Source organism: Macrobrachium rosenbergii, unplaced genomic scaffold (assembly GCF_040412425.1).
Source record: "Macrobrachium rosenbergii isolate ZJJX-2024 unplaced genomic scaffold, ASM4041242v1 282, whole genome shotgun sequence".
Taxonomy (NCBI): domain Eukaryota; kingdom Metazoa; phylum Arthropoda; class Malacostraca; order Decapoda; family Palaemonidae; genus Macrobrachium; species Macrobrachium rosenbergii.
The window spans coordinates 1,251,007-1,269,693 of record NW_027100730.1 but is presented as its reverse complement, the minus strand read 5'-3'; the positions used below and the strand labels follow the sequence as shown (position 1 = coordinate 1,269,693).

Sequence of the window (18,687 nt, the reverse complement as noted above, 5' to 3'; positions counted from 1 at the left end):
GAGGAAACTACTGGTGCTGATACCATGAACACTGGCGCCGGCGAATCGCCGACTGCCGTAACATCCACAAGAATCGCGGAGGATACATTACAGTTAGGAACCCATAAAGAATGAAATAAGGAGTTGCTGACGCCTCCGCAAACAACTGAGAAGCAACTAGACCGGATGCCTGAGAAACCACCGGATTTGCAAAAGGTGATAAGACGACGGAGCCGTAAAAAGTACCCCTTCCCTTAACCCCGAACAGAGAGAGGAGGGGGGGGGGCACTGAGCTTTAAAATACAGGGTTGAAACAAGAAAACCTTGCTCTGCTGAGTTAAACACCAAGAAAATAGGATGGGCAACAAAGACCCCGAGAACCCCCCAAAGAGCAGACCGAAAAGAAGATTGAGAAGGGCAATGGAAGAAGGCTTACAAGAAAAAGGAGGAAAAATGGGAAAATTTCCGTAACGGCCGAAGAGGCCAAAGATTTCAAAGAAAATAGACTGGTCCTGTTCCCCCAGCCCCTGATAATCTTGATAGACACTATAAAATCAGAAAATTCTTTGACATGATCATGAATATTGGAAAAACCTGATCGCCAGAATTACCACCGTCGCAAGACGAACGAAATTTTAAAACCCCCAAAGGAAAAGGAACCTTCGAAGGAGGAGTATTCAAGGAAAAACAAAAATTCAGAAACAGATACATCAGAAACCAAAACTGAACGACCCTCCACGGATCTGGAAACCTTTGTTGCACAGAGCACGAAGCAGGAAATAAAACCGACGATTGATCTGAATGAGACACCTAAACCCAAAGAAGACCACGCTCAACTGCTTTCCTGAATACTTCCTAATTAGAATTCCTACCCTTCTGAGCGATTCCTAATTCTAAATCCACCTTAGAACTTACGCTTTTAGAGGGAAGGGGGAAATCTGCTACCAACACTGCCTGCTCCGCGCCGGGGGGGCGGCAGATCCTACCTTCGAGGTTTGCGGTTCTCCATGAACCCCCGGCACCCGTTAGGGCTGGTTCTGGAACAGGCAGGGGGGCTGAAAAAGAACGATTAGTATCTACAACACTATTACTACTATCTTTATCTCTAGTTTCCGTTAATTTAGTCACAAAGCTAGAAAAATAGACTAGACATACTCAGCTAGTAACTTGTCCTCTAACTTTGTGAATAATTCTTCCATCTGATCTACCGACCAAGACTCGCCGCCTATCTGACTGATACTACACTGTCTCTTCCTACATAAAAACACAAGCAGAATGTCGATCGTGTTTGAGGGTACTCATCCTACGCTTGCAGGACGTGTAGGGATGATGAGCGTCAGCATCTCCAACAGTAGAAGGCTCTGTCGTCGAAGATGTAAACGAAGTTGAAGTATCGGCACTAGCAGACGGCGACGTCTTCTTGTTTGACTTATCCAATCGAATCCAAAGTACCGATCCCAAAGTCAAAATCGGGAGAGAAGTTCCAAATCCCATCAATAAAGTATCCATCCAGGAGAAAATGCGTTGAAAACACTCCAAATCGTGATCTGATGTCCAAAATCTTGAATGGGGGTTGAGCTAAATGACCAAAAGTTCGCCTGATGTGGGACACACCCACACAGCATGGCGAACAAAAAGCAATTGGGGATCTCGGCCTCACTCGGCCGGGACTTGCAGCAGTGTTGCCAACGGTACTTCAGGTAACTCATTTGACAAATTTTCCTGTAAGCGTTGGTAACGCTGACAGTTTATTACCCACTTAGTGGGTAAAAGCTATGGGGATGTAGTTCAGGCTGGTCAGTGACCAGGGCTAATTCAGGTGTTCAGGGAGTGTATTGCAATTATATTAATTAGTATCATTTCAAAGATTAATACAGTAATAAGGTACAGTTTAATGTATATTTGATGTAGGCTGGTATTTTTAAGCATACTTTGGTGTTTGACCCTTCATGGTAGACAGGTATAAGCATTTTTAGAGGGGCGTTGTAAGCATTCGCAGATTTGACCTATTCACGGGGATCCCCCACGAAAACGGGGGGTTCACTGTAGACCTATTCTGTTCCCCCCTGATAGTCTTGTAAAGCATCATTCATGAATTCTGGGAGATTTTTCAAAACATGCTCAAAAATGTTAGAAAAACCAATATTGAAACAATTTCTAACCAAAGATCTGTAGCCTTTAGAAAGCCCCATCGGGTCAGCATTATACTCTGCAATGTTCAGCAACTGATCTAATTGAATTAAGTCCCTGAATGGGACGTTTAGTTTGTCCCCAGGGGAAACGAAACTTCGAAGAAGAAGAAGGATACTTTCCAACCTATCCAAACCAGAAGAGCTAGGAGCCACAATTGAATCATCCTCTACCGATTTTGCAACCTTTTGTTGCAGAGAGCCTACCGAGGGAAAAAGAACAGCCGTTGGATCTAACAAGGGAGCCGCAACTTTAATCACACCTGACTCCGACTGCACCTTCAACCTATCTTCCTGACTATCTACTACCATTCTATCCCTAACTGTCTGCGTCAATCCTAAATTTGATTTTACCTTAGGACTTACGTTACCAGGGGGAAAGGGGAAATCTGCTGCTGACACCGCCTGCTCCGCGCCGGGGGCCCAGCAGATCCTATCTTTGAGGTTTGCGGTTCTCCACGACCCCGGCCCCCGTTAGGGCTGGTTCTGGAACAGGCAGGGGAGCTGAAACAGAGCAATTAGATTCTGTGTCCCTATCACCTTTGTCCTTTATTTCTGTTAATTTTGACATGAAACTGGAAAACAGACTAGACATGCTGGCTGACAATTTGTCTTCTAATTTCCTAAATAATTCCGATTCTAAAGCCTCTTTGTCAAAACCCTGAGTCTCTACCGCTGAATCCTTACGCTTGCTCTTAGAAGCTAAGGATTTCCTATACTTGAGATAATCTTCCATCTGTGCTATCGACCATGACCTACATTCATGGCATCGCAATGTGACATTACATTGTACCTTCCTGCAATTTATGCACAACGAATGTCTGTCATTTTTAAGGGTACGCATCCTTTTCTCGCAGGCTGTGCACGAACGATGGGCTGCAGTTTCTCCAGCGGTAGCGATCTCCGTCGTCACGGCAGAAGCAAGCCCTTTGTTGGCCGAGTTGGTTGAGCTTCAGACCGTCATTCGATGGGCCGGAGTTCGATTCCCGCCGCCGGCTGATGAAGAGTTAGAGGAATTTATTTCTGGTGAGAGAAATTCATTTCTCGCTATAATGTGGTTCGGATTCCACAATAAGCTGTAGGTCCCGTTGCTAAGTAACCAATTGGTTCTTAGCCACGTAAAATAAGTCTAATCCTTCGGGCCAGCCCTAGGAGAGCTGTTAATCAGCTCAGTGGTCTGGTAAAACTAAGCTATACTTACTTACGGCAGAAGCAGATGTGGAAGCCGAAGTGTTGTCCAAGGGTGGTGTCTTATCTAGTTTATCCACTTCGAAATCCAAAGCCAGGCCAAGTCAAGACGGGAGAGAAGGTCCAAAATCCAGGGAAAGGGTCAACCCGGAGAAAAAGGCCGATCAAAAACCAGTCCAAGTCGTTATCCAAACCAAAAGCAAAAAATGGGGGTCGGGCTTAGAACCAAAAATTCGCCTGATGTAGGACAAGTCGCGGCAGCACGGCGAACAAAAAGCAATTGAGGATCTCGGCCATACACAGCCGGGACTTGCAGCAGCGTTGCCAAAGGTACGCTAGGTAACTCATTTGACAAGATTTTCCTGTAAGCGTTGGTAACGCTGACAGTTAATTAATTACCGACTTAGTAGGTAATGAGTTGGGGATATAGTTCGGGCTGGTAGGTAACCAGGGCTAATTCAGGTGTTCAGGTGGTGTACTGCAATAGTAAGGTTTTCTTACAATTTTTGATGATGTCTCTGATCAAGCCATTTTTTGGCTTAAGCCGTGGCATAACCCAGGGATTGCTGGCATCCTCCATAAATTTTGAAAAAAGGTCAACAACATTTGGGTTTGCAATAGTTCCTGCATTTGGATAAATTAATTTAACACACCATTACTACTTTCTTTCCTAAGACAATTACTAGGCTAGGCTATGTCAAAGAGGTATTTCTTTACAACCATGTGTTTTTGTAAGGCAATCAAACATATGTGAGTCTGTTAAACTGAGAAAAATGTTCAACTATATCAATAACGCCACAGATCATTATCAAATCAAATATATGGGGATGTTCTCTTCCAAAGTATCCCCATGCTTCCTTTTGTCACCATTTTTGGGGGGCCTACTGCATGCATAAATTCTATGGTGAATTCATGTTTATTAAAACAATCCTTTCATGTTTTACAAAGCTGTGAACTACACTGGCATCACAATACTCTGTTCTGGACAAGTTGTACTAGTTATACAACTCTGGCAAAAGCTTCGAAATATCACAATTTTTAAAGTAAATTGTATCTTTCCTAACTATACAAACCCGAGGTCCTTCACATTAGGATTACTTTCAGGCGTAGGCTGGAAACGGCCGTTGAACTTCAAACAAGGTGGTTAAGTTGACTACTGTCCGTGAGGTGGGGGTACCACCTGCCCGGATGTAAACATTCCAATTTGCCTTTCGGCCCAGGTATCAGATTTGGGGGTGGCATGAGGTGGGCATAAAGCGTAAAGGACCTCGGGTTTGTATAGTTAGGAAAAATACAATTTACTTTAAAAATTGTGATTTGTTCCGACACAATATACAAACCCTCGGTCCTTTACATTAGGAGACTTACTGGTTGGAGGGATGAATCTGGGTGAGTCTCTATGAATTGACTGGAGTTCACCACCTTGTCTTCCCTTCCTGGTCGTGAGAGCGAGGAAGGGAAAACTGCCTCTGACAAAATGATCGGGTTGTAAGAAATGCGGGATCAGTTGTCAGACTTCTGGGTCCCTTTGCATAAAAGAGGAAACGTCAGTTCATGCAAAGTAGGCTAGGAAGAACTTGGCGTCGGATGACATAAAGGCAAATACAAGCATTGGGTTTGTCTTACAGTCATGGTCTCCTTCCCTCCCCCCTTCCAAGAGGAAGGAGTGGGGTTGCTTCTATCAACCTGAACGGAAAATAGACATAGCGGCACGTCCGCTCCCTGCCCGTAGGAAGAGAGCCAGGATGGGGAGAAAGAAGAGAAGCCAGTCACTCCACATTCATTCTCCCAATCACAACCGTACATCTTAGACGAGATGCAACCTGTCCTGTTAGAGGAGCTGGGTAAGCTACACAACTTGTTGAGCAGCCACCACAGGACCCAAGGAAAAAGTGTCCAAGGACTTGTGTGCAACATCCCGGAGGTAGAAGGAGGTGAAAGTAGTCTGTTGGGACCACACACCCGCCTTCAGCACCTGCGAAACCGACATGTTCTTCCTGAATGCGAAGGACTGACCAATGCTGCGGACCTCGTGAGCTCTTGGATGAAGCGTACCAGTGTCGTCTTCTCCTGCAGCATAATTTGCTCTCCTTATCATCTCACAAAGCCAGAAAGAGATGGTGTTCTTGGACACTTCTTTCTTGGCCGAGCCAGTACTAACGAAGAGTTGTCGACACTCAGGCCGGAGACGTCGAGTCCTCTTCAGATAGCGCCGCAGCACTCTAACAGGACACAGTAGCATCTCGTCTGGTTCATTACCTACAAAGTCCTCTAGGGAGGGGATCGTGAAGGACTCGAACTGTGCGTCAGGGGCCGAAGGATTCTGAGTCTTCGTTACGAAATCCGGGATGAAATTGAGCGTAACTGATCCCCATCCCCTCGAGTGTTTCGCATCGAAGGAAAGTCCGTGAAGTTCGCCAACTCTCTTCGCCAATGCCAGGGCTAGCAGGAAGACGGTCTTGAGGGTCAGATCCCTGTCTGACGACTCTCGTAAAGGCTCGTACGGTGCACGAGTCAGGCTCCTTAGGACAAGAGTCACATCCCACGCAGGGGGCTTGAGATCCCTGGGTGGGCAAGACCTTTCGAAGCTTCTCATTAGTAGAGATATCTCCAAAGAGGAGAGATGTCTACTCCTTTCAGCCATAAGACTAGGCCGAGTGCGGCGCGGTAGCCTTTCACAGTTGAAACGGAGAGAAGCTTCTCTTGGCGAAGGAAGACGAGGAAGTCCACGACCTGCTGAATAGTAGCTCCGACCGAGAGATACCCTTGACGACACCAACCACAGAAGACGGACCACTTTCCTGGTATACCACTGCGGAGGATCGTCTGAGGTATCCTGCCATCTCTGTTGCTGTGCGATGCAAAAGCCTCGTTCGCAAAAAGATGGTGGATAACCTCCAGCCGTGAAGACACAGGATTGCACTGCCTGGTGGTACCGCTCACGGGGTTGACACAGCAGGTTGGGCCAGGGGGGATCTCTCGCGCCTCGGAGAGGAGAGCTAGCAGGTCCGGATACCAAATGGCCCAGGGCCATTTGGGTGCCACCAGAATCATCCTGAGATTCAGAGAGATCATCACTCGGCGAATCAGACAGAATGGAGGAAAGGCGTACACGTCGGGGTTGTCCCACGGGTGCATGGAACGCGTCCTCTGCAGCGGCCCATGGGTCTGGCACGACAGAACAGAAGACCTGGAGTTTTCTGTTGTGCCGGATGGCAAACAGATCAATGGCTGGATGCCCCCACAGGTCGAACAGCCTTTCCGCTACCTCCGAGTGGAGGGACCATTCGGTCCCTACCACTTGATTCCGGCGGCTGAGCTTGTCTGCCACGACATTCCTCTTGCCTGGAATGTACCTGGCTGACAGCTCCACCGAGTGAGCCACGGCCCACTCGTGCACCTGCATTGTCAACTGGTGAAGCGGGAGGGACACTAGGCCCCCCTGCTTGTTGACGTATGCCACTACTGTAGTATTGTCGCTCATCAGTACCACGGAGTGTCCCATCAATTGATCCCGGAACTCTTGGAGGGCCAGGAAGGCTGCCTTGAGTTCCAGGATCTTGATGTGAAGGTGCTTGTCGTCTCGGTGCCACACTCCCGAAGTAAGCAACTCCTCCAGGTGTGCGCCCCACCCCTCGGTCTATGCATCTGAGAACAGTAGCATGTCCGGAGGGGAGTATGCAGGGATACTCCTATCAAGAGGTTCCTGTCGTCCAACCACCAGCGAAGGTCCTCCCTCACCTCCTAGGAAAGAGGGATGAGGAAGGACTGAGGGTCTCAGGACTGGGACCAATACTCCTTTAGTCTCCACTGAAGAGACCGCAGGTGAAGACGCCCATGAGGTACTAGCTTCTCCAATGACGACAGGTGACCGATGACGACTTGCCATTGCCGGGCTGGCTGCTCCTGCCGTGACAGGAACAGCTGTGCTGCCTGCCTGAACTTGCTGATACGAGAGTTCGAGGGAAAGACTTTCGCTGCCACTGAGTCTATCAGCATGCCCAGGTACTTTATCCTCTGCTTCGGGATGAGATCTGACTTCTCGAGATTCACCACGATACCTAGAGCCCGGCAAAACTCGAGGAGCTGATCCCTGTCCTGTAGCAACTGCGAGCGTGAGCTCACCAGGACTAGCCAGTCGTCGAGATACCTCAGTCGACGTATCCCATGCGAGTGGGCCCAAGCCGACACGAACGAGAAGACACTCGTGAACACCTGGGGAGCTGTCGAGAGCCCGAAACAAAGTGCCCTGAATTGGAAGACCATTTCCCCGAGGACAAAGCAGAGGTACTTGCGAGAGGACGGATGAATGGGTATTTGGAAATACGCTTCCTTCAAGTCCACCGTATGTATGAAGTCGTTCTCCCTGATGGAAGCAAGCACGGATTGTGCTTTTTCCATCGTGAACCCAGTCTGGTGAATGAAATGGTTCAAGGGAGAGAGGACTATGACTGGTCTCCATCCCCCTGAGGCTTTCTCTACGAGAGAGACACGGCTGTAAAAGCCTGGAGACTGGTCCGACACGACTTCTACAGCATCCTTGCTCAGCATGGCTTGCACTTCTTGATGGTGTGTGTGTGTGTGTGACGTACAAAGTAAACAAACAGGCTACGGGAGCTCTGATGGTCTGCTTAGATTTCAAGGAAACTACAAGGCTCTGTAAGCAGTACAACCTATTTTTCAAGTGCATGAATGTACAGGGATTGTGCAGACGTGAGAAAGCAGTATAGTCTAATTTGGACTTAGCCGTAATTTGAAGACAAAAGTTTGAAATCTCATTCTACACCTCCCTCAATCAGTTTATGGAGTTTTGAGATGCGCAGTGGCCATAAGTAACGCATTGCGTCCTTAACAACATTGCTTAAAATACTTGAGTTCTGAGTTAGGCCTAGTGCTGAAATTTAAGGAAAATGCCTGCCTATGACAGTGTGGAGTCAGTGACAGCATTATCACAAAACCAGCTAAGCAAACTCAGTAATCCTCAGTTGAAAGAAGCATTAAGCACGATGATTAACGCCATAAGAAATCAAGAGCCAACCAATACCAAGATACTCGATGAGCTAAAGCTACTGAGAGGTGAAATAAATGAAATAAAGACAATTAAACAAGAGGTTAAGGATCTCTCAACCCGATTGGACGAAGCTTACAAGGTTATAAGCCAGCAACAAAAGTTTTTAGAAGCAGTTGATGCAAGAGAAAGAAGCAGAAATATTGTTATAACCGGGTTATCAGAGAACAGCGATGAGATCGGAGATGACGATACTGCCAAGGTAAAGAAGGTGATCGAGGCATTTGGCTATGCAGACGACATGGAGATGGAGCCGGGAAGGTGGCAGATAAGACGTCTGGGAAGGGAAAACGATCGACGGAATAGACCCATTCATTTCGTGCTTAACAGTCGACAACAAAGGAACTATATCTTGGAGAGAGCAAAAAATCTGAAGAACTGTGAAGGACCATTAGCTAGGATATTCATCAAGAAGGATCTTCATCCTGCAGTAAGGAAGGAGATGGCTCGACTTAGAGAAAGAGAGCGAGAAGAGAAAAGTAAGCCAGAAAATGCTGGTACTAACATTAGATATGATTGGAAAAATCGGGTTCTTCTTCGAGACAATGTAGTTATTGATAAATATGTTGTAAATTTTTTTCTAGGTTATAGGCAAAACAATTAAAGATATGTTCCTGGAATATTGCAGGTGTGAGAGATAAGTTGCAAGATCCTGATATTTTGCAGTTTGTCTTGAATTACGACATTGTGTGGCTTTTTAGAAGCAAAAACAGTAAGTAATTTAAGTGTGCCAGGTTTTTGTTTATATCACAACCCTTCCCAGAAAGGCAAGCATAGAGGCGGTGTGCTTTTGTTAATTAAAAGCAGCATTATGAGATTGATAACAAACGTAAAGTTAGATTGTGAAGGCCAAATCTGGGTTCAGTTGTCTTGTTGGCCTAGTGTCTTTCTCGGTGCTGTTTACATTACACCAGAGGATTCTCCATACTTTGATGTTGTGCAATTTGGTAATTTAGAGTCTGTGATAAATAATCATGAACAAATAGTTGTTATGGGAGATTTTAATGCCCGTATAGGCTACCCAAATATCGTCAATAAAGAAGGTGTTCCTTATGTCTATGAGAATATTCAAGATAATCACATTAATAATAATGGTAAAGCTTCTTGATATTTGTAACCATGGGTCGTTGGTTGTAATGAATCATCTCTCATATGAAGGGAAAATAATGGGTGGAAATCTGTCGTATAGAAAGAGAAATGGGTATCGGAGTTAGATTTGTGTATAATATCAAAAGAATGTATTCAAATGATAGAATGCTTAGAAATAAATCAAGGCATAAGAGGGTCTGATCATGCCCCTTAGGTGTGGTGCTTAAGACAGGTGTCAAAAATTTGTCATTTAAATTTTTGTTGGAGAGGGCAGAAAGTTTAGGACTGTCTTACATGAAACCTGATACTCATCAGTTGATTAAAAAAGTGTTTCACATAATAATGTTAACGTTGATAAATTTGTACAGTACATGAGTCTAATTCAACCTCCTGATGTGATTAATGTAGATATGGGCTGCATATAAACTATAATGAGTGAAGGCTTGGATACGATCAGCAGAGTTGCCGAAAAAATGTAAAGTGAAAGGTAGAAGTGTTGATTGGGATGTAACAAAACCTAGATGGGAGCGTTTACTTGAGTGTAATGATTCTAAAGCAATCTGGAGAGCTATAGACTGGAAGGGACAGATATTAGAGGCAAATACTTTGCAGCCAGACGACGGAAAATTCAAGACCCATTTTGAATCGCTTTTAAACCCAGGTAATGTGAATGTTCAAAATGAAGGGGTAAGTAATCTCGATGACGCCCCTTATATCCCTATTCTTGACGATCCTTTCACTCCACAAGAACTAGATGGGGCTCTAAAAGACATGAATATGAATAAAAGCTACTGTGGCCTCTGCCCCGGATTGTTTGTTCGCCTACCAGCTGTGGCTGACGTTTTTTCTTGAGAGTTTTCAATACTTTGTTTTTGAGTTTGAATTACTTGTCTTCATGGGGATACAGTAAACTTGTTGTACTTTTTAAATCTGGAAACAGAATGGCATGTGAAAATTATAGAGGATAAGTATCATGGATCGATAGGTAAGATATATGACATACTGCTATTGAATAGACTGAAATTATGGTTTAGTATAGATAAGTGTCAAGCTGGAGCACAGAAAAAGAGGGGATGTATAGAACAAATATTGTCATTAAGATTATTAATTGACTTGGCTATTTTTAAGAAGAAAAAACTCTATGTCATGTTTGTGGATTTCAGTAAAGCTTATGATAGAGTTCCCAGAAGAAAAATGATAAGTTATTTGAAGGAACTAGGATGTGGGAAAAGAATGTTGTCTGCAATTCAAGAGATGTACAGTAACACAAAAATGTTTTAAGAACAGCTGTGATCGATAGCTCTGTTGGCGTGCGGCAGGAGCGCCCACTAGTTCTTTGCTGTTTGTCATTTATATGGATAAAATGGTTAGGATGTTAAAAAATGCAATACCAGCGGACAGTTTTTGGGTAATTTACATGTGCTTTTATTGATGGATGACATGGTGATTGTTGCTACTTCGCGAGAAATGTGTATTAAAAATTTGATATTATGTTGCATTATTGTAATGAATATGGCATGCAGCTTAATGAAAAAGAGCAAATTTTTCGTGATAAACAAAAGTGTAGGTGACCAGTTGTCAATAACAGTTCAAGACCAAACTATAAATTACTGTGACCATTATCTTTACCTAGGAACTTGGTTCACAGATGACGGAAAGTTAAAACTTGCCTCTCTCTACATCAGCCAAATTGGCAATCGACCTTGAATAAATTCTCAATATTCTGTAACACGAATACTAAAATGCCGTTCTGGTTCAAGAAGAAAGTCTTTGAAGCAGCAGCGACTTCATCCTTGTTTTATGGGTCAGAAACATGGCTAACAAATGCATTACAAAAACCAATAAGTAATTACAATCATTTAGTAAAGAGTCTTCTGGATGAAAGGGTAAATACCTGTACACATTTGTGTTTGGCTGAGTCTGGGATACCCCAGCACAATTCATCGTGGCATCAAAACGAAAACGTTTTCTGGTGTCAAAGTTGTCTAATCCTGATATGGATGAGCCTTTTCATATTGTATATGCGATGTGCAGGGTGCAGACTCCCTGGATATAGATTTATTCAAGATTCTCTGGCCTTTAATGATCAAATTGATCCACTAATTGATATCACATCATCTATTAGAAACCGCCCAGCTTCAGCAACAAAGTATGTGACTTACAGAGACAAACTGAATCCCAACTTAGGAATACATAAATTATATACGGATAAATTATATATCTCTGATTATATTCACGCAGCTTTCAGTCGTTCGACTCATGTCCCATAACCTCCGTATAGAAACAGGTAGGTGAAGCCGAACTCCCCAGAATTAAGGGTGTGTACATGTGATAATAGCACTATTCAGGACGAATCACACGTTCTGATCAATTGTCCTCTTTCAATGCCATGTAGGCGTAAATATCCAAACTTGAGTTATGAATCTCTGAGTACTTTATTCAATGAAAATGATAATATTGTTGATTTGTGTAAATATGTTTATGAAGTGCTTCATATTTACCTTCTGTTTTATGTTTTTTCTTCAAGTAAATGTTTTTGTTTATCAAATATTATTTGTTTTGGGACTTGATTTTGAATAGTTATGTAACCACTTTTTTCCTTATAGCAAGTTCCTTTTTATTTTTATAATCTTATGGGATTATGTTATTTGTACTTGATATTTTAGTTTTCTTGTTAATAATTTTTTTCTGTATAGGCCATGTACTTGCAGGAACAGAGATTACTGTTTACTTTGTATATTTTGTATTATGTCACGTTGTGGACAAATTTGTACTAATTATTGTATACTTTTGTCAATAAAATAACTAACTAACTAGTGCGGTGTCCTTCCGAGATCCTTGGACATGTGTGCGGAGATGGACCGGAGTGTAGGTGAGGGGAGGCCGAGGCTTGAAGGGTAGTAGATATCCCTCCCAAAGGACATCCACTATCCAGGTCTCGGCTCCGTGTCGCTGCCATGTTGCCCAATGGCTCGACAGGCAGCCCCCACCTTTGGCAGCTTTTGGGGGGGAATGCTGCCTCTAGTGTTTCCCCTTCTTCTTCCCTTTGCCCCCTTTACCGGATTTGAAAGCGGGCTGAAAGGGACGGGAGGAACCCCCTTCTTGAGGAAGAAGAAGGCTGGGTGTTTCCCCGGAACCCCTTCGAAGACTGGGACTTCTTAGGGGCCGAGGAAGTGCCACCCTGGCCCGAAGACCGGCCGCAGTGGTATGCAAAGGCCCGGAGGTCTTGGCCACTGCCTGGTGGACAAGCCGGTCACTGTCATCGGCCCGGCGTTTGTCCATCACGGGGTCCACCAACTCTCTTGGGAAGAGAGAGGCGGAACCCAGTAACGGTCCATTCCTTAGGGATATTGCCAACTTAGGACCTATGGACCTGGAGAAGCGAGAAAGAACTGCGTCTCTCCGCTTCAGAACCAGGTTTGCCCACAGGTTCGTTGTCTGGTGGGCGAGGTAGGACATAGCCCTATCCCCAGACTGGCATAGTCTCCCAAAGGCGGAGTCCTCCCCAGGCACGATAGCGCCCGAGGAAGCAGCTACCTTCGATACTGTGAAGGACCACAGATCGAGCCAGGAGACTGCTTGGAAGGCTGCCATGGAGGTGGCTTCCAGGGTTGCAGCTTCTTGCTGGGAGAGGGAGATGCTCTCTGCAGTAAGCTGCTGCAATGTCAGACCCGGATCCAGATGTGTCAGGTCCGGGTCAACCTGTTTAGTCGGCAATGCCCCTACAGCTGGAGTGTAGAAGCTTCTGGCGAGGCAGGGGGGGGGGAGAAGCAGCTTATTATCCGAGCAGCTCGACCTAAGTGAACTGTCTTGCCCAGACACAAGACTATTCACCTGGTCGAGGACCCCTTTGGCAAGCGTGGACCACGGCAGCCCCCACTGAAGCCTTGGGTTCCTTCTTGAGTTCCCAAAAGGATTCGAGGCGCGACGGACGATCCACAGTTGAGGCCGCGGTCAGGTCGTTGTGCTGACAAATCAGCGCAATAACCTCTGCAAAAGTCCTCTGTATCTTGGGAGTGTCTGCATCCTGGGGCAGAGGACCCTTGAATCCCTCCAGAGTACGGTCCTCCCGATCTACTCTCCCTGCAGGAGGGAGAACCTCGGCAGACCCCCGTGAACCTTCTTGCACCACGCGGGCGTAAGACCTGGTTGAGCCAAGGACCGAGCCAGGTTCATACGCCCACGAGGTAGAATTCTGAGGAGAAAACTCGCCAGAATTCTTCCTGTCCGACTCGTGTCCCTTGGAAGGAACCGAAGAGGTGGAGGGGACAGGTGAGGATGATTGGGCGCTCTCACTGGCCTTGCTGGCAGAGCCAACAGGGGCAGCAGGTGGTGACGGCAGCTCGGGTCGAGGAGAGTGCTTTCGCCTAGGCAAAGCAGTCTCCCGAGGAGAGTGGAGTGGCTCGCATGAGCCAAGCCACACGCTCGCTTCCTGCGAGCCAGGATGGCCGCGCGGACGTGGCCAGGGACTGGGAGGAGTCGAGCGCGCGTCTGGCTGGCGCGAGCTTGCGCTGTCCTCTAGACGCACCCCAGTCTTCTTCGAGACCGTAGCCTCATGGGAAGACTGAGCAGGGGACCTCTTCTCTGCCTCTCCTGGCGTTTGGCACTGAGGGGCCGAAGCACTATCTCGGGAACCTGACTTGGCACTCACGGAAGTGCCAGCAGGAAGAGCCGGGGCACCTGCAGGCCCCAACTCTTTCTCTCACCCCACGCCTGGGTCTGTACGGCGAGAAGTCTCTCCCGTATCAGACTGGGGTACCTGGGTTTCCGAGGAGACCCGGGTACTAGGAGCAACTCGCGTACGAGTGTCCGACGTGGACTTGCTGGCCTTAGATGCAGGTTTCTTAGGCACAGCGGGGGGGTGCGGACCTTGGTCAGCACGCCCTTGGCCCCCGATGCAACTGACCTGGAGGCCAGGGCAGCGGTTCCCTGATCTGTGGATCGGGATCGCTGTCAAGTCCCCAAACCAAGCAGGCGCAGCTGGTGAATCAGGAGCAGTCGGAGGGGCTGCAGCAGTAGGCGCATCCCGGGCAGAGAATGCGGTGCTCGGACCAGCACCTACCTGGGCGGGAGCAACCGCGTGGCAGCCAGGAACATAAGGAGGCGGGGCGGGAATGCAGGCACAGGTGGTGCGCGGGCAGCCAGGCCGCGCCGCGCCAGGGTCGAAGGTATGGGGAGAGAAACAGACGATGTGCCGGGCTGGACAGAGAAGCGAGGAGCCGGAACCATTGCTGTGATCGGGCCAGGGGCAGGGACAGTCACGTAAGGCAGAGTAGAAGTCACCACGAAGGAGGGGCCCGGTCGTGAGAACGGAGCCAGGAACCCAGGAAGAAGCAGTACTGCGTGGTGTACGGCAGGGGCAGCCGAAACCTGGGTATCCAGGTGCGAAGCCACCGACACGGGTAGCTTGGCAAAACCTGACATGGTGACCGAGGTGGTGGTGAGAGTCGCTGCCTTGTGAGTTGTCATTGGAGTGCCGGACAGATGTAACACCAGACCCTCCAGTGACGGAACGCCAGGTAGGCCCAGGTGTAGCCAGGTCGATGATAAGTCTGCCGCCTGGCTATCCAACCCAAAACCTGAAGCAAAAGTCGGGTTAGGCTGGGAAGCCTCCACTCGTTCTGGAGGAAAAAATTCCCCTCCAGAACAAGAAGAGACCCCAGAGAGGATGTCCCGGTCCACCGCTCCCCGACGCCCTTCTACACCCGATGAAACGAATGAAGAAGGGGAGGGGGAGTCCTCACCCGAGGGAGAGGGAGCAAGCAGGGGAAGCTCACCGGGAGGGAGAAATGAACCCGACACATTAGCCACCACTAGAGTCGTCAGGGGCGTATTAACCTCAGACGATTCCTTGGCAAGCTTACGACAGTAGCGTCTCCTCCCCTCGAACTTCCTCGATTGCTCGGGGGACCAAGAGCAACACTCACTACAGGGAGTGTCGCGCGAACACACGCCCCCTGCAAGATGGGCAGAGAGCGTGTGGGTCCGCGTCGACGCTAGATCTGAATGAGTTACATTTCTTGCCTCCTAACCCCAGGGCACACACGCTGGGGATAGGAAGGCTTAGAAGGCTTATCCACATTCATGACTGTAAAAGAAAACAAGAATTTTCCCACCAAAAAAGGAGAAAAGAGGGCAGTCAGGCAGAGAGCGAAGAAACAACGTCCGCATTCTACGACAGGCGAAAGCAAATTGGAATGTTTACATCCGGGCAGGCGGTACCCCCGCCTCCCGGACAGTAGTCAACTGCCTAACCACCTTGTTTGAGGTTCAACGGCCGTTTCCGGCCTATGCCTGCAAGTAACCCTAATGTAAAGGACCGAGGGTTTGCATATTGTGTCGGAACAAACTTTATCCTAATTATCACTTTATAAGTAAGCTATTATGCATTTTCCATATACAAAATGGAACTACGATGGTTTTTCACATGATTTTTGCTAATCTGCTGAACTGTGACACAAATATTATGTTACTAGCCTAATATAGCTTCCCAATTTCTAGTACTGGGGACTTCCCAGTAGAAATCCAAACCTTTAAGGTCAGGTTAGGTTGGGAGGACAGACTCGGCACCCTGGGTTTGTGTAAGCCACAGTATGGAAATCCTTTATCAAAAATTACAGCATAAAAATTACATTGAAGCAGCAGGGCACAGCTTTACAAGAAAAATTGTCCAGAGTGAAAATCAACCTCATTGACAACCATTTTGGTTTATTTTTTGAGGTGTTTTGCTTAGTGACCTAGTTAGACATAGAGTTTTGAGAATTTTAGATTTCTTTCAGCCTGCATAATATTCTTCTTTGACTAATTTTTCTTCTCATTTACTTAAAAAATCCGAGTCTAACCCAGTCATGCCCTTGGGAATAATGACTGCATGACAATGCCATGCCCAAACAAGCATCTGCAATGAAACTGGAAGTCTAACTTGTCAAATCCACCACCAAAGATTATAAAAAAAGTCTAGGTAAAACTGAAGACTACTACCATGGCCTGGTTCCTGTCAGTTGGCGAGACCAGAATATTTACAGCTTTTTTGTTCAAGTTTATGATATTTACTGTCTTTTGTTTATATTTTTACATTCATCCCCAAGGGGCTGGTACAAAACGCAGCACCCATCTTGCAGAAAAATCGATAATTACCGAACCAGAGGGGCATGGTAGCAGTCTTTACTCTCATCTTAATTTTAAATAAGAGCCATTTTTACAACCACTATTCAAATGCCAAAGCCTTTCCTATAACCTCGAACCTTACAGGCCTGGGTAGGCTCCAATTCACCTTGAAAAAGAAATTGGAAAGAAAATTGGTCAAATTCAAAATCAGACAATGAAATAAAACCAGATTAACGAAATATAAAGAGTAATAAAGGCAATAATGACTCCTAGCTTAACCTGACGTGGCTTTGAGCCTAACCTCGCCAAAGAGACCCCGGGGACGCTCCGGTTTAGTTAACCACAGAAAACTGAGGTATTATTTCACTTATGGACAGTAATTGCTTTCAACATAAAATATAGGTTTTTCTGTTCTATTATGATGTGATTTGAATGATTTTGAGGTTGATTTCCATCGCAAATGAATACTTATCCTTCCCCGGCAAATGATATATACAAAATTAATAAAATTACGACTTGTCAGAATATTAGCTATGGAGAGGGGGGGGTGCAGTATTCTGACAAGTCGTAATTCTATTAATTTTGTATATATCATTTGCCGGGGAAGGATAAGTATTCATTTGCGATGGAAATCAACCTCGAAATCATTCAAATCACATCATAATAGAACAGAAAAACCTATATTTTATGCTGAAAGCAATTAATGTCCATAAGTGAAATAATACCAAAGCTGAAAACAAAATTGGTCAGAATGAAACCCAGAACTTTAAGTAAAACCAGTTTCGTAAAATAACGGCAGCCTAGCCTGACCTACTGTAGTCTAGCCTTCCATAGGCCTGGTTATGCTTCATCCCAGAGCAAATGCAACTGTTAGGCAGCGGATAAAAGGCCTAAACACAATTTAAGTAACGTAAATAACAGTTCAAATCGATCAAATAACGCTTAAATAACGCTGGCAATCATTACCCCATTCCAACCGTATTTAACTTTTACAAACTCAAATTTAACACAATTTTTAACACATTAAATCAACTTCAATCACCGATTTACCTTCGTCGTTATTTCAATACAATTTAAATAACGTAAATAACAGTTCAAATCGATCAAATAACGCTTAAATAACGTTGGCAATCATTACCCCATTCCAACCATATTACAAACTCAAATTTAACGCAATTTCTAACACATTAAATCAACTTCAATCACCGATTTACCTTCGTCGTTATTTCAATACCATTTAAATAACGGTTCAAATTTAAATTAAATAAGGCTTAAATGTGGCTTAGGGAGACGCCAAAATGCAGGACTCAATTTAACGTGGCGTATTTAAACTTAAAAACTCAAATTTAGCTTAGATTTTAACTACCAAATTCAAATTCAGTGATTGATTTGGCCTTCGACGTTATTGAAATAACGGAGGTAATGAAAATAACGGTTTAAATAACCAATAAATAAGGACTATGTAATATTAGCAGTCGCTGCCTTTTGAGGGACGAGGACGCGTGATCAATTTAACCGTAATTCAACTCAAAACCTCCAAATTAACACAAATTTCAACTCACTAACTCAAATCCAATCATTGGTTCAGCCTTCAGCGTTATTTAAATAACGGAAATAACAAAATTACGGCTTTAAATAACGGAAATAACAAATTCAATAACAAATTTATATTGGCAATCGTAACCTCAGGCGCCTCGAGGCCGGAAATTGCCTCCCTTAATTCAACCATATTTGACCCGAAAACTCAAATTTAACCCGATTTTTAACTGGCGAATTCAACCTCAATCATTGAACTACACCGACTGACCTTCAATTCGATCCCTCGGTCAATATTTCCGGTCGAAATCGGTTGATTTCCGCGAGTGATTTGGCGCCGTGAAGGTCGACGGGTCGGCCATTTGTTTACATCGGCCGCTGTCCACCCAAGGTGATGAGTCCCTTATTTGGGTCGTTTTAGATTAATAAAATCACTTTTTTAACATTTTTAATTAACATAAATTCAATAAATATGATTAATGTGTGTTAATTCACCGTAAAATTGAGTTATTTCGCTTCTAAATGCGATTA

At 45.5% G+C, this 18,687-nt stretch overlaps 1 protein-coding gene across 2 annotated transcripts in view; it reads right to left on the bottom strand.

The window, feature by feature from the left end:
- The window catches only part of LOC136838236 (zinc finger protein 436-like), a 93,996-nt gene that overhangs the window by 42,184 nt on the left and 33,125 nt on the right, over positions 1-18,687 (bottom strand). The window contains exon 1 of one of the 2 annotated variants that reach the window (XM_067103097.1): positions 18,428-18,526. The exons of the other annotated variant lie outside the window; for it this stretch is intronic. The gene's annotated coding sequence lies outside the window, so the exon portion shown is untranslated. Of the gene's footprint in view, positions 1-18,427; positions 18,527-18,687 lie in introns of those variants that run through there. 2 annotated transcript variants of the gene reach the window in all.